Here is a 14788-nt window from a genome sequence, read left to right on the forward strand (position 1 = left end):
GATGGATGGATGGATGGATGGATGGATGGATGGATGGATGGATGGATCAACCATAATAGAAGCTGTGGCTTCTCCACCATGTTTGAAAAGTATAATCCCTCCCTATATTTTTCCCTGCACACATGTGAGACCTTCTGATACGAAATCAGTCCAGACTCCCCTACCTACCCACCCACCCCCAAATTGAGACAGATTTCATCAGCAGGGGAAAAATCTATTTAGGAAGGAAATTAGAGACAAAATTGGGGTTAATCATTTTAGCTGTTTCTACTGTTCAGCCCACAAGGCTCAGATGAATGAAATCAGCCCATCCTGTCTAGGGTTCTTCCTCTGAGGCTGAAGATGGCCTGGTCTGGCCTGGGACAGAAGGGGGCCAAGGGGAGAGGAAGGCCAAGCCCACTTCTGGATGAAAGGACTGGAATTTCATTTGAAGAATGTGGTATTCAAGGCATAGACCCTGGAGCCCTACCACTGGGTTCAAAACTCAGATCTGCCACACACTAACTTTGTAACTTGAGCAAGTTACTTAACCTGTGTCTCAGTTTCCCCATACCTCATATAATTGTGAGGATTTAGTGAGTTAATATGCAGAAAGTGCTTAAAGCGGAGGCCAGCACATACGGGGAGTAAGTCAAACCTCCTGCCTAGATACCCTTGATAAAAAGCAAGTTCACTATACAAAAGATGAGACTTTAACCCCAAAGAAGATAATCAAATTAACTCAGCCTTAGGTTCAAGGCTGAAGATTGTACTTAAGTATTACCCTCTCCCCTTATACTGTTTATTGATCTTCCCTAAGATCCAAAGCAATACTCATTCAAAGCAATAGCCCAATCTGGGCCTGGACTCTGAATACAGAGGAAGTGAATTCTATGACTCAGGACCCTAGGCCAAGACTTCATTCCAAGGGCTTGCACCTCCAGGGCTGAATTCTCTACCTTCAGCTGCTGTGGCCTTGGAGAAGCCACTGGGCAGCTCGATGACCCTCAGAAACCCCAGAGCAGTTGAACAGACTTTATCCGACTATTGTGTAATTAAAATGCCTATATTCTTAGGCATGACTTAGAAGTCACCCAATGCCTACATTCACATTAGCTCCATCTCTGATGCGCGGCCTCTTTTGGTGTCTGGGCCCTAGAGGAGCTGAGGTTATAAGAGCAGAAGGCAGACAAGGGTTAACATTTGACTTACAGTGACCAGCTAGAGATTCGGTTCTAAAACTGAAAGCACCAGGACGCCTGGGTGGCTCAGTTGGTTGGGCATCTGAGTCTTGATTTCAGCTTAGGTCTGATCTCAGGATCATGAGACTGAGCCCCATGTCAGGCTCCGCACTTAGAAGGGAGTCTACTTGGGATTCTCACTCTCCCTCTGCCCCTCCCCCACCTCAGACAAGTAAATAAATCTTAAAAAAAAAAAAAAAACCTGAAAGCCCCTCTTACTGATGAACCTTGATTCCCTGCCCAAAGCTCCCTGCTTCTCCGGCAGTGGGAGCCAGCCAGACCTCTCCTTACCGGCAGGCAGTCCCAACAATCGGTTTGAATGAAGCTGGGACATTTTGCCTTTGGAGAACAGGAAGTAAAACTAGCGTGTGTCAACATGATGGAGTACTATGTTGCCATAAAAAATGATAAGTGTGTGGATTGTGTCAATATATGGAAATGAGTATGTGAAATAATGTTAAATGGAAACAAGCAGAGCACGCAGTGGTTAGCCTACACTGATTACGACTCCATCAATAATTACATCTGCACACTCAGAAGCAAGGACTAGAATCCAATTTAGAGTTGTGTGAATAGAGGATTATTTACAGGGTTTTCTTTTTCTCCCATAGATTCTTATATAATTTTTTCTCTTTTTCATGAGAAGAACAGGAAGTTTGGACTCAGACCAACAAGAGAAGCATTTAGCTGCTGACACAATTGCTTGGATGGGAATGGGCATTGGCAGTGGTTGAAAAAAATGCATCGAAGGAAGCTAGAAGCCTGAAAACAGAGTATTATGAGCTATGCAGACCCTGCGTCTGCCAGACTGGCTGCAGCCACAGGCTGAGTGGGGACTCCAGCACCATTCTCCCAGGTGGACAGAGAACCAAGCCAGGGATGGAGACTCCAGAGGAGACTTCAAATAGACACAGGGCTTACTCTTTACTAAGTTCACACTTTGCTTTAAAAAAGAATGATCACAGGCTCCCGGGTGACTCCGTCGGTTAAGCCACTGCCTTCAGCTCAGGTCATGATCCCTGGGTCCTGCTCAGCAAGGAGCCTGCTTCTCCCTCTCCCTCTGCCCCTCACCCCTGCTCATGCTCTTGCTCTCTCAAATAAATAAATTAAATCTTAAAAAAAAAGGAATGATCACATTGTCCTCATTTGTCCTGGCACAGCCCTAGTTGTGACACCATTGTCCTAGTATAATTTTTTAAATAATTTTTTAATATTTTTTTATTTAATTGACACAGAGAAAGAGACAGTGAGAGAGGGAGAAGCAGGCTTCCTGCTGAGCAGGGAGCCTGATGTGGGGCCTGATCTCAGGACTCTGGGACCATGACCTGAGCCAAAGGCAGTCGCCCAACCAACTGAGCCACGCAGGCCCCCCCCAGTATAATTTTTTTAAAGATTTCTTTTCTTGAGAGAGAGAGAAAGTGAGAGTTTGGGGAGTGGCAGAGGGATAGAATCTCCATCAGGCTCCCCGCTGAGCACAGAGCCCCACGCAGGGTTCTATCCCACGACCCCGAGATCACGACCTGAGCCAAAACCAAGAGTCAGACGCTTAACCAACTGAACAACCCATGCACCCCCTGTCCTAGTATAATTATTAATAACATCCCCTTTTATCTCAAAAGTACACCTGTTAAGATAATAAAATATAAGGTCATCCAGGTGCCTGGGTGGCTCAGTTGGTTAAGCGGCTGCCTTTGGCTCAGGTCATGATCCTGGAGTCCCTGGATCGAGTCCCGCATCGGGCTCCCTGCTCGGCGGGGAGTCTGCTTCTTCCTCTGACCCTCCCCTCTCTCATGCTCTCTCTCTCTCATTCTCTCTCTCAAATAAATAAATAAAATCTTTAAAAAAAAAAAATAAGGTCATCCTACTTAAAGAGGCCACGCAGGCCACAGCTTGCTGCCTAAGTGGGTGAGGAATGTCTGTCTTTACAGGTGCCTGAAATGCTTGTACACAGTGGCTCTCCTTGCCTCATATTGACCAGGGAATCAGGACAGTGCTTCTGTCCCCTTTTTACAAGGACATCTAGCTGTGGGTACATGTTTGGGTTGATGGCGGTGCTCAGCTGGAGCTGGTTGGTAGCAGCCCACGAGAGCCAACTATGCACATGTTCCCAACATCACATTCAGTGACGTCATGTTACTAGCCTGAGATCAGTACCATGGCCATCAGGAAATGCTACAAACCTGGGCTTTTCTTCCTCTCTACCCACCCCCCACCCCGCAGAGAGCTGGTTGTAAAATATTTAGTAGCACACCATGGATTGCTGGAGTCAATAAAGCCATAATGTAAACCATATTATGGGGCTATCTGATCAGACAGGTCCACATTTAGTGCCCCCCACCGCCCCCGCAAAGCTCACAGCCACATTTCACACCAAACACCAAAAAGTAACCAGAATATTTTGGAATATGGTGGTCCCTTGCAGAAGGGAGAAATGGAAAAGCATCTCTTTTTATTTTCCACACACATTAGAAACAGAACAAGAATGCAAACACAAGTCTTGGAATATGACAGCTTGACTCACAGCCAGCTCATCTACTACCTGACAAGGTTGTTTGCATACTATTAAAGCAGATGAATAGTATGCTATTGATACAATATCGAGTTTTCTCATGATTACAGCTTTTGAATCATGACTCTTTCTTCATCATACAAGTCACTGAAAACCCCTGCTCCAATGGACACCATAACATGGGTGTCACTAGACAAACTGGCTTATTCTTTGGCACCAACAGTGTCTTGTAAAATTTTCTTTCCTCGTAGCCCCTCCTCCCGTGGCTCCTCATTAGAGCCCTTTATGAAAGTCACATTTCATGGTCACAGACAATTCATTACTTCCTGTCACATGCTATTTATTGTCAGTGCCCTTTTGTAACCATAGCAAATACATGATGAACTTCTATAACATTTTAAGAGGTTTTTACTGATACCTGCACTTTGGCACTTGGTTAGTGAGTCAGCTAAATCCAAAAGGGCCAGTGGAAGAATTGAAGGTGAAGGAAATTCTGGTCTTATCATGGAACCCTCTTTTTCATGAGAAGAACAGGAAGTTTGGACTCAGACCAAAAAAAGAGTGCTTTGGCGGGGGTGGGGGGTGATCACCAACATCAATTCCACAATAACCACACCTGTTCAGCTGTGTGAGCTTTGGGGATGAAAGAAGCATTATGCTTGCATCGATCAAGCATCTCCTGGGTGCAAAGTACTCTGCTAAGTGGCACAGGATAATCAGAAAAATTAGAATATGTGTTCTTTGCTTTTATAAACTAGTGGAAGAGATAGGATGGAGACAGAGAAAATAAAGAGGTGCTAGAGAATGGGAGAGAGAAGACAAACAAAATGGCAACCCTTGATTTACCATAGTGATGGTGAAAACCTAATTAAATCAGTGCTTATGGCTGGACTGGATTCATCAGGGCTATCTTCTGGAAGAGGGCTTTTGAGCAGGGCCCTTGAATATATTCCACTAGCAGTCGTGGGGGTTTGTACCTTCATGAGCTGAAAGCGAACCAAAAATTATGAAATCCTAGAAATGAGAAAAGACCATAGCAAATTTTTCTTCAACTCTCTGGTCATTCCAGAATGTTCCCTGGCAAGCTTGATTTTTTTTCTTATTTTACCACCCCAAAGTTTTCTCAAGGTTTAAGTGTGTCTAGGACCTATGAGGAAGAATTAGGTGATGGTATAACCTCTGAAGCAACAGCCAGTCCCTCCTACCACCCTGTGAGCTATCTAACAGTGGGCACCGTGCCAGGCTTTGTGACCACTGCATGCACAGTGCCTATTATAGTGATGGCAAAGAGCCGCCTCAGCCTTTGTTTAAAGACTTTAATGATAGTCATAGTTAGCACTGTGATCACTGGCATTGGCGATTTGTTAGTTACATTTATCATGTGCAAATCCTTGCATCTACTTCGGGTAAACTCAGTTCTCCCAAGAGACATTTATCTAATCATGTCACTAACTAACCATCAGCCAGAGCATGTGCCTTTTCTAGGTTCATTCAAATTCTAGGAATTTAAAGTTTTGTGGTGGTTTAAAGGTCAGATTATTAGGGCAAAAAAAACCAGTCTTTGAAACAGGAACATTTCTTACTAGTGATTATATAATAAGAGTTGGATCTAATATAATCTCATGATGCTGAGCTGATACAATATTTAAAAGAGGGGAGGGGAGAATAGAGAACAAAGTTTCCAGTTATGAGCAATGACATGGATTTCCATGTCATCCCTAGATTTCTGCATGCCAATGGCAGTCAACTTTAAATTAGATAAGCATTTGAGGAAAAGCCTGTACACTTTGAATAAGACTGCATTTCTATAAGCCTGTAGTCCACAACAAAAGACCTGGGATTATATTCTCCAGACATGTGTCCCTCTTCTTCGGCACAGTCAGAGTCTTATTTATCAGGGACTGAAATAATTCTTTCCTTGGATCTCTGTACTATAAATGGTGTCCTCAGTGCCTGCACAGAAGCTCCTTAATGTCTGCTTGTGTTTCAGAACAGCAGTTAGATCATATATCAATGCATGCTCTTCTCATAACAGATCACCTGCTCTTGTATTCCAAACTTGACAAAATGTGGTATTTGATTCTAACACATCACTCATAGGTAGTGTGACAATTCTTCAAAGAAAGAGTTGAATGCTGTATAGTTCCTTTCTTACCTAAGTGTTTTTTATGGATATCAATAATATAAACTCAGGTGAAGTTTTCTGAAATTCAGTTTTCATTAATTCTGATAAATAATTGACCAATTTTCTTAACTTGTGGTTCATTCATCTCTATAGTCGGCTTTGAGGATATTTCTCTTTACACATATTTTCTGAACTTCTCACTAGGGTGTGTGTTGTGGGGCAGGTTGTATTTAAGAATTCTTTTTTTCCCTCTGTATCTGGATTACCCTTAGACTATAAAATTGGCACCTAACTGATGCTCAATTCCAAATAATTGTAATGTAGAGCTGATTTCTGGATTATGACAATGCATTAAGGAGAAGACAGTGAAATCACAGTGTCTCAGCTTTAATTTATTTGATAGTCATTTGGGGACAACCACGGGTTAGGAGGCTGAGTCTCCTTGGGATGCTAGTGGGTTTTTTTTTCTTTTTCTCTCCAAAAGCCTATCCCAATTTATTGTCTCAATGAAATGTGAAAGCCAAAATCTCAGTGAGCTGCATTTTAATTTCTACTCCGGTCAAAGGATTCCACTTATTGGATTCCACTCCAGTTCCTAAGAGGGCATAGAAGATATTTCCTGGTTTGGGCAAAAGTCTCCACAAAGTCAGAGTTAGTAGGAACCTCAGAGATCATATAGTTCAACATCCTCATTTCACAGATGAGAAAGCCAGAGTTTAGAGAGGTCAAGTGATCTGACCAAGGTCACTCAGCACATTAGCGGCAGAGCTAAGGCAAATCTCATCCTGTGTTTTGTTCATCACACCACACTCCCTGCCTAGTATATAGACCACTTTGTTGCTATTGTCTCCTACACTCTTTTGTACTTACCCTCCCACTTCCCATGATTTGGCTATTTCCTGACCAACTATTTTATATTTGGGCAATCCACTTTACCACAAAACTTATGTTTTCACCTATTTCTTACAAATTGCTGTCATCAATTGTTTTATAAGGCTGATGCTCTCATTTTTGCTTACATCCATGGTTTCTGGTTTCTGCTTTTAGCCTGACACTTGAATCCAGGATATGTTACCTAGCAAATGCTCTGGATATTAGTAGATACTTCTTCCTTCATCACAGATTCCTCACTGTCTTCTAATTTTCAACTCACTGACAATTCCAGACCCTTAACTTTGAGATATTTTCGGTTCTTCTAATCTTGGCCATTCTAGGATTTACTGTCGCTGTCCGTGGTGCTGACATCAGCAACAGTAGTGACGGTACAGCCTGAGTAGGGAATGCAGTTAAGTGTTCTCTGTAACACATCTGATTATTTTGGTGGCCTATTTAGCCAAACAAAATTAAGTAAGATAATAATTAAAATTATAAATCTCCATATATACTTAACCAGACATATCAAAATTGGTTCCCTTTTTAATTTTTTATTTATTTTTTTAAAAAGATTTTATTTATTTGACAGAGAGAGACACAGTGAGAGAGGGAACACAAGCAGGGGGGAGTGGGAGAGGGAGAAGCAGGCTTCCCACTGAGCAGGGAGCCCAATGTGGGGCTCGATCCCAGGACACCGGGATCATGACCTGAGCCGAAGGCAGACGCTTAACGACTGAGCCACCCAGGCGCCCCTGGTTCCATTTTTTAATGATTTCAAGTCAAGTGGGTGGCAGCTAGTGATATGTTGGTATATATTAAAAATTTTTAAGCATTTTTAGGGACAACAAACATGACTTGTTGTGTTTTCTAATTTCCATGATGTAAATAGTCCTCCCACAATGGCTGACTTCAAGCTACTCATGAGATGGCACTGAATATGAAGGTGGGAAGACATATACACAATCAGATGTCCTGAACTAATGCAAGCTGGCTCTATCACACTATTGGCAATAGCCCAATATTGCATCACAAGTTACCCAAACTGGGTCTTACCCAAGGTGCGGCATACCTAAGGTGGTTCGGGGCAAAACTATCTAGAAGGGAATATCCCTAAGGTAAAGCCCTTCATTGAGCTCTGAGTCTAAATCCATGGGAACAATATACATCTAGAGTACAACAAGACAGACACAGTTCCTCAAAAAAAGGGCAAATATAGATGCTATGAGAAGTATTTTAAGAAGCAGGAATGGATTAGAATAAATATGAGCTTAGTTCTGTTAAAAAAAAAAAAAAAGGTTGGAGATCTGTCCTCACCGTCTGTGGATGGGTGGGGTGTGGGAACATCACATTGACTAAAAGGTACATGGACAAAGAAACCACCCACAGTGTGTCCAGTGGCAAGATCTTCTCAGCTCTGGATCTGAGGAGTGATATGCAAGTTGGTTATAAATGACAGAGGCCAACTCCACCTAGAAAAATGAGACATTAATTGGGAGGGAATTTGGCATACTTCACAGAGACACTAAAAGGACAAGTATTCACTTGAGATTCAAGAACAGTTCGTACTAGGAATATGACAATATCAAGACTGCTATTTGTCTCTTATCTCTTCTTCACTTGGGTATCAGCTACATTCTTCCCTCTCTCAGACTCCATTTCTCCACATAGCAGAGAACAAGGTATCTTTCAACCTTTGGACCTTTTGGTCACAGGGGGAAAAATTATTGAACCCTTTTAGTTCCAAATCCAAGAATCTCAAAGAAGAGATTCATTGTCTTAGATAAAGTAACATTTTTCTCCTGGGACTCATCAACTGCTATCAAGATGGTAGGATAACATGAGAACCATGTAGGGTAAGGGGAAGTTCCCAGACAAGGGATGTTTTTGGGCTGGAAATTCAATAGGCATCTACCCCATTATCTATTTCTACATGTCAGATGACTGGACCATAGTACTAGAGCTCTTCTGACGCAACTCTTAACAAATTATACTCAGTAATGAGTAAAGGCTCTCATAAGACCAAATACTTGTAGCAACCCAGTGATTATTTTAAAAGTACTTCTACTGAGTACTGGACCATTTTTTTCAAACCTGTTTGGGCACCAGATTTATATGAGGGTCTTTAAAGATGTTCAAATTCTCAAGCCCATACCATTCTTATTTAATTAAAATCTCTGAATATGGACCTAGAAACCTGTTTTTTAAGCCCCCCAGATGTTTCCAGTGTGCCAAGACAATGGATATTGTCTGATGCCTGACATTTGGAAATGCACACTCTGGGGTCTAAATGTATTTGTGCATCAGGATCTCAGAGGAATTGAAGTTTAAAAAACTGAGATATAGGAGGAGGATGTGGCGAAGTTTAGATCAGGGAAAGCAATTACTCCTTCTCATGACAGATAGAACTCATTATAGGCATTCCTTTCTTTAGTCAAAACCCTTAGGGCCAGATGTGGTTCAGAATTCAGAATTCTTTGATTTCCAAATGTCGGTTTCCATGTACATCTACCTCAAGTTTTCAAAAGCATGATGGAAAATATTTATTGAGCACTTGCTTTGCGCCTGTCATTATCTCATTCCCACAATGACTGCACAAATTGAGTACTATTCTTATGACTGTTTTCCAGATGAAGGACCTGACACATGAAGAGATTAAGAAATGTTGTGCATCACATCGCACCATGAGGACGTTGCCAAGCTAGAAGGTAAACTCCTGGACCATGCCAACTCCGGTCATGAGCAGCAAAACAATTTCTCCCATGGACTTTGTACTCAGTGGGTCTGGGCTTGGGTGGAGGGAAGATATGTTCCATGTTGTTAAGGTTTAGGGCTTTGGAGAAAGTCCCCCAGCCAGATACTTTCCAACTGATATCAAAAATGTTGCTCTCAGTGATTTAATCTCTTGGAGGACAGAACATAGTAAGTTCCTAAGACTTTACAGTATGAATGGCTTTACCAGATGTATTCCCATTATAAAAGGGAGGTAGTCACAAGAGCTTTGGGAAGAGAGAGAGAGAGAGTAATGAAAGTAAAGGTAGGAGAGGTATCACTGAAAACGTGAAAAGTGAGGAGACAGTCTTAAAAAAGAGAGCTCGAAAGCAAAGACCAACTTCACTGATTTCACAGTTTGGCTTCCAGAACACATAGATGTTGTCAGTTCCTGCAGGGAATTTCTCTGGCCACTAGGCATATCAGAAACAAAGCTAGAAGCGCTTGCGAAGAATACAACAATATGGGAAAAGGACTCCTCCAGAATGTACTTTAACTGTTTTTATTATGTCCCAAGCAGTTCATCCATACTGTGGACTTTCTCCATCAGGAGCAAGGACCTTCTTTCAGAACAAACCAGGCCCCAAATCCAACCAGAAGGGCTTGGCCAGAAGGTCGAAGCATGTGTCCACTCTTGACTCATGCTGTCTTACAAAGTCATTTTTCTTTGACATTACAAGCTTGTGTGTCTGCTTTTGTTCCTTCTCTTATCATGGCTCCAAAGCTGTCTCCCCCTCCTCCCGGCCCCCAATGAATCACTCTCTCTTGTTTCCCACTGTCTGACATCTTAGCCTCAATATTTCTGCCTTCTCCCTTTGCTCTCTGCAGGAAACTGAAGTCTCAGATTTCACCTCTACCTGAAGGCTGACATCTTTTCAGCACATATCAGAACATCCAAGAATTCCTCAGATTCTAGTTTCTTCCAGCACATGTGCCTGTCAGCAGCCATGGCTAAGGGTACCCAGCTCAGGGCAACACTCAGAAACTATTCAGAGAGGGCCAGAGCAGAGCGTGGGGGTGGGTAGCACAAGGGTCTCTGAGGGACCCTTGTGCTACTCACTGCAATGCACCAAGTGCAGATTTGCCTGCATATAGTGCAGGTTTTATATCCATCCAAAAGCTTTATTTTGTCCAGTTACATGGCGATCACCACCCGGCATTGCTGCTCTGACCCAACATGCCTTATTTATGAAGAAAATGCCATTTTGCGTTTAAAAAACATAAAGATGCTAGTTGAATGTCACAACAGACTCTCCGGTGCCGAAATTAAAGATGGGAAAAGAAATACAGAGAAGGGCTCATTGGTTTCCCCCAGGAAATGCAGCAGGTCAGCAGGTATCAAAATTGGACGTTACTAAGCAAGCTTGTGGGGCTCTGCCGCTCTGCTGGATCCTAGATGTTGGGGCTGGCAGGAGCCTGGCATTCCAGTTCCCCTCACGTCCCACAAAGGCTGCCCAAAGCCACCCCGCCAATTAGTGAGAGGGCCTGCTTTCAACCACATGCCCAATTTTCTCATTTTGAAAATCAGGCCCATAGGAGCCCTTTGTGGAAGTCATTCACCAGGGGTTTTGAGAGGAAAGAGCTAGAGCCCTCTGGAAGGACCTTCTCCTCTGGATCCCAAGACCTTGCTGGCACTTGAAGGGATGGGAAGGGAGAACCTCCTCGAGGAGACCACAAATGGGACGGCCCTACTAACCACAATTCTGCAGCAAGGGCAACGAGAGGTGAGAGGGAGGCAGGGGCATGGCTTCGAGGGCAGGAGGATTTAAATCTTGACCTGGGAGCTGGGGGCAGCTAGGGAGTGTGGTGAAGTGTGGATGGTGCTTGGGTGGCATGTGGAGGCTGGGAGAGGTGGCTGGAGCAGGCGGGGGGAGATGGATGGTCTCTGATGTGAGAGGGGCACTGAGGCAGGGCATGGGGCAGGGGTGCTGGACCAAGTGCAGGATTCCCTGATGCACCTGGTGTGGCCCCAGGCCCTGGAGTTTCTGGCCAAGGAAGAGGGCACTCAGCAGACCCAGCCTGGGCTCTGAGGTCGGCTCACCATCCCCTCCTTGGGCTGGGAGGAGCTGCTGGGACCACATTCCTGCTGGAGCAAAGGGGAGCAAAACCAAGGGCTCCCTGGGGGCCAGAGTCTGAGAAGAGCCTGAGGCTTTGCAAAAGCCAGAGCGATCAATAGAGCATAATACGGGGTGGAGAAGAAAGGAGGCAAAGTGGGAGAGAAAGCAGGCTCAGTGCCACAGGAGCTGAAAACAGATGGCTAGACTTCCCTCTCGTCCCCCAGCCCTTTCCCTCAGGGCATCTGAGAGCAAGACAGCCGCCTCTCCAGCTGCACATCTGCATGCCCTCTTTCTTTCTCCCTCTCTGCCTCCCTCCCTGGCCTCTCCCTCTCGCCTTGCCCTCCTCCTCCCCCACGCCTCCCTTCTCCCCCACTGATTACACCCTGGAGCAGCTGTGTTTTATTTTGCCACTGCCAATTTTCTCATTATCAACATTGAACTGCATCTCCTGCCCATGCAAGTGGTTGTCCTCACTGACACAGGTATACGAGGGCACAAGAAGCCCCTCTTTCCCGGGGACAATCTTGGCGGCACCTTTCTGCAAAAGACTACTTTAGATTCTGCCTGGTAGAATTTTGCAGTGTGTGTGTGTTCGTGTGTGTTCTGGGTGGGTGGGTGTGTGTGTGGGGGGGGGGGTCTGGCCTGAATATTGTTGGTTTGCCCCAGGGAAGGCTTGGGTTTCCTGCCCCTTCTCTGCCCTGGTCCTGCTCTAGACAGGAATATTCCTTTCCTGGGACACCTTCACTTTCCACTGCCCTGCCCTGCTCGGTCCAGAGCACATCGCGGGATGGGAAGGCATGAAGGGAAGTGTCAAGGTTGGAGGATGAGGGCACTTGCGTGGCTTATGTCCCAGTATCTCTACAGACATCTGTGGAATCAACCATTCTGCTGTCCTTGAACTGCCCTTGCAAAATGCAAACGCATGAGCCAGGAATGTCATTCAAACCTTTTAGCACTTACCTTTATGAACTTGTTAGCTTCAGCCCCCTAACCAGGTCTTGCAACAATGTGGCTTAGGCTTTGAAAGAGAGAAGCACCTGTAGGGACATGGGCTGGAGGACAGGGTGGTAGGAGGCGTTCCCTGGGAGCACCTGGTTCATGCCACAGGTGGAGCTGGGGAGAACGTATTAAGGAAACATTTTGCACACTTTATCACCTTGTCTAAGACCACCAGCCCAGCCCTGGCATCTTTCCCAAGACTTGGACATTTTTGCCTCTGTGTCCACTATCCTTCAAAAGGAATCACTGCTTCTTTTGCCAGTAATACCGCTGAGCACGTTCCTCCTTCCAATGTGTGTCGTGTGTTGGTGGCTCCAGATCCCACTGAGTTCAGATGGTTCTACAACCTGAGCGAGAAGCAATATGGTTTTGCAATAGGATGAGCTTGGATTCGGGAATGAGGCAGACTTGGCATCTAATCTCAGCTTTGCCCACTTAAGGAACCAAGCCACCATTTTCTCATTTGTAAAATGAGAAGGAGATGCCTACTCCCCAAACTATTGTGAGGAACGTAGCCACTTGCACAATACAGAGCCCCCGTCTGTGTCTTGAGATCTCTCTCCTCCATTGGTCTAGCATATTATAGAGGCACAAAAATACTGAATCAACTAGAAAGAATATAGTAGGGCTTTCGAAAATGAAAATAGAATTTTTAGTATAGGAAGCATAATCAATACAAGCCTGGTCTTCCCGTTCAAGGCTATATGCAAATGATACTGAGAGGCAGCCTCAGGAGGACTACTCCACTAGGCACTTCTCCCTCGCCGGGTATGGTGCTCAGTCCCCCGGTGTCTAGGCCTAGCACCATCAGCGTGTAGCAACCTCAGTGTTCAGTGGGGATTAACCCCACCCGGCACCCTTTCCCTTGCCACAATGATTGGTTTAGTTAATGCAGTTCAATCCATCAGGTGGCTGACATTACCCCGGCCAGAGGGGGTTGGTTCAGGGTGGTCCCATCAGCCCAAACCCCAGACCTCTTGTTGACAGCCAGTGGCTGGACCCCAACAAAGACAGACCACCCCAGTAGCTGCTGGCTACTATGTGAGAAGCCAGCCCTCAGATGGCACCAACCCCTAGGGACAGAGAAAGAGGAGAAAAGAACCTAAGTCCCTGATAATAGGGCCCTGGATCCAACTGAGCTGCTGGATCCAACATTTCTGAAGTCCACCCATCTCTGGCATTTTTGGCTTTGGGACCTTATATGTTCACTTATTATTATTTATACCAATGCCAGTCAGAGTTTGTTATTTGCAACCAAAAACATCCTCCTGCATCTGATTCTGAACGTGGATGTTCCCCTAAAATTTTGATTCATATATCTGAGTGTGTCGACCGGGCTAGACAGCCTGCCTCACTTCTGGTTCTTAGCCTCACCACCTATTTGCTGAGCTTGCTTCTCACAGATCTAGGCCTCGGGTTATGAATTTCAGGATGGTGACATCAACCACACACACCTTCCTCATTCACTCAAAAAAAATCGTTATGAAATCTTCATTATGGGCGTGCCTGGGTGGCTCAGTTGGTTAAGTGTCTGCCTTCAGCTCAGGTCATGATCCCACCGTCTTGGGATCGAGTCCTGCATCAGGCTCCCCGCTGAGCAGGGAGCTTCTCCCTCTCCCACTCCCCCTGCTTGTGTGCACGCTCTTTCTCTCTGCCAAATAAATAAGTAAAATCTTAAAAAAAAAAAAAAAAACTTCCTTATACGCCAGGCACTGTGATGGGCAATAGAAACAGGAGAGAAAGTAAGTCAAGACCTTGCTTTTCATAAATGGCATGTAGAGACCACGTGCAACTTACCCATGGCAGGTGTGTTTTATCTGCAAACTCCTCCACGGAAATATTCCTTTGTGGTTCCATAGGACACGGCACACGGTTCCTGTGGTTCCATAGGAACTTTTGCCTGAAGTTCTCAAAAACCCCATGAGAGTCAAGAACTTCAGCTAGAGGCACAGTGGGTGTGATCCACCGTCCCTCCCTCAGGAAGCTCGCTTGCAGCTGGGAAGGCAATAGGGAGCCGCAAACAGCAAGGATGGGGGCCAGGCAAAGCTGCACCTCATCAGGCTGTAAATTAAGTCCAATTAAGCATCCACCTGTATGATGGGTCCTGAGGTCTGGAAAGGGAGTCAAGTAGCCTCCAGGGCTTGAGTGGGTTTGTAAGCGAATCTCCCTTTTCATAAAGGACTATATTCAGCAATCTCTGAAGCCCAGATAGGACTATAAAACTCCCACTCGGGAG

This window comes from Neomonachus schauinslandi, chromosome 14 (assembly GCF_002201575.2).
Source record: "Neomonachus schauinslandi chromosome 14, ASM220157v2, whole genome shotgun sequence".
NCBI lineage: Eukaryota > Metazoa > Chordata > Mammalia > Carnivora > Phocidae > Neomonachus > Neomonachus schauinslandi.